General features: G+C 40.6%; 1 pseudogene; it reads left to right on the forward strand.

The window, feature by feature from the left end:
• Nucleotides 1-1,416: 1,416 nt before the first annotated feature.
• LOC121930179 lies at nt 1,417-1,561 on the forward strand (annotated as a pseudogene).
• The last annotated feature ends 288 nt before the right edge of the window (nt 1,562-1,849 follow it).

Here is a 1,849-nt window from a genome sequence, read left to right on the forward strand (position 1 = left end):
GTCTATCAGCTACTTTAATGCTTGTTTTTCCAGAGAATGTAAAGCATGCTAGGCTGGTGTCCTCAAAGGATGGATTCTAATGGCCCCAAGAATAAAAACACAAATGTGTTATTCCTTTTATTGCTAAGCTATGCTGACATGGTAGAAAAGGGTCTTTCATTAAAGATGGCCTACTCCATTTGAGACTGAAGCTCTTCCATATAAAAAAGCTGGAGGCCTAGCTCTTTTTAAGCTCTCTGTCCTCATATTCCTAGAGAATCTGCCAGAAGACAATGACCTATGTGTTACACAACCACAAAGTCAGTGATTTTCTTTTAAGTGGAAAAAAGTATAACACAGGAAAAACTTCATGCTGTCTTTTTCATGAAACCTGGCATCATGGGCATAGTGTGATGTATCTGACATATAAATGGACTGGGAATCAGGGTAAATGTCTTCAGTCTAATGAGTAATCCCTGTTACAGTTCTCCAGAATATTCTACAATACCAAAATCCTATGTCACTTTTTACTTAATATAATTTTCAGCTAAGTAGCAGAGGTGCTAAGAAACCCTGTTGGTGAACTGCAAAGATGCATATTGTAACATCCAAAAGAGTCTCAAATGCACATTGGTGTCCAATGTGCATTGGTCCTTTGTGTAGCAGTACCATTGCACAATGGTAACTTTGATGGCTCTGCTATGAAGTAACATAACAGCAGCTCTCTACTAGATGCAGAAGTTACAAAACTGCCAGTTCTAATTCCTGCATACATAAATCCACTTACAAAGATGTAACTTCCAAAACAAATAAACAAACAGCTTCATTTATATACCACTTCATACTGAAGTAACAGTGTCTAAGCAGTTTACAGCTGTAAGCTAATTGCCCCCAACAAGCTGGGTACTCATTTTAGTGACCTTGGAAGAATGCAAGCCTGAGTCAAGCTTGAGCCCTGGCTAGTATTGAACTCACAGCCTTATGGTTTTGAGTGAGTGGCTTCAGTACAGACATTTAACCACTCTATGCAGGATCTGGTCAGTATTTTCCTATGACATGGACATTAGCTGTTATGTGAAGATGGAACAAGTAGAGTAGGCCCTCCTTTTTAGTGTGGTGTAACAAACCTCACTAGGTTGTGATACAGTAAGTGGGGCCTCCATCTCAGAGCTGAAAGAGTAGGACAGTCTCTGTAGATGAAAGCAGGCTTTCAGATCAGCCAAGGCTTGCATAAACAAAGTACAGTCACCCCTTGGTATTGGTGGTGTTGCCATCTGCAGACTGCAGCATCCATGGATGGCCTTGACTTCTCCTCAGTGGGGGTGAGTGCATGTTGCCATAAAAGGCAGTCATGTGCACATTGTACCACAATTGAGTATAATGTGACTTGAGTATTTGGCATCCACAGGGTGGGGGTCTGGAATGGAATCCCCATGGATATAAAGGGCTGAACCTCATGATCAGGAAGGTGTTTTTTTCCAGGATAAGACTCATCAATTGTACTTTGGGTGTGTGAACCCTTGCAATTTCCCCAAATGCAGGAAACTTGACTGCATAATTTATGGTAGTCTAGATGTTTGGGTCATGGCAGCCTGGAGGCTGAAGGTCTCCTGCCTGCCCATCTGAGCCTGATTAAATATTAAGTTATGACTTAGGAACTGTTAGAGACAGATCGAGAATTTAAAAAAAAAACTTTTGACATCAAGGCCAGAAAACCTCCATCATAGACAAAATGAGAGCTACCAGGGTGATAATAAGTCCAGAAATGTACCCAGGAACACAAACTAGGGCTCCAATAAATAACTTGTTTCTTTAAAAAAAGAAAAAATCCATAAAACCTCATAGCATAGAACTGAAGTATGGAATACCC

Source organism: Sceloporus undulatus, chromosome 4 (assembly GCF_019175285.1).
Source record: "Sceloporus undulatus isolate JIND9_A2432 ecotype Alabama chromosome 4, SceUnd_v1.1, whole genome shotgun sequence".
In the NCBI taxonomy this organism is placed as follows: domain Eukaryota; kingdom Metazoa; phylum Chordata; class Lepidosauria; order Squamata; family Phrynosomatidae; genus Sceloporus; species Sceloporus undulatus.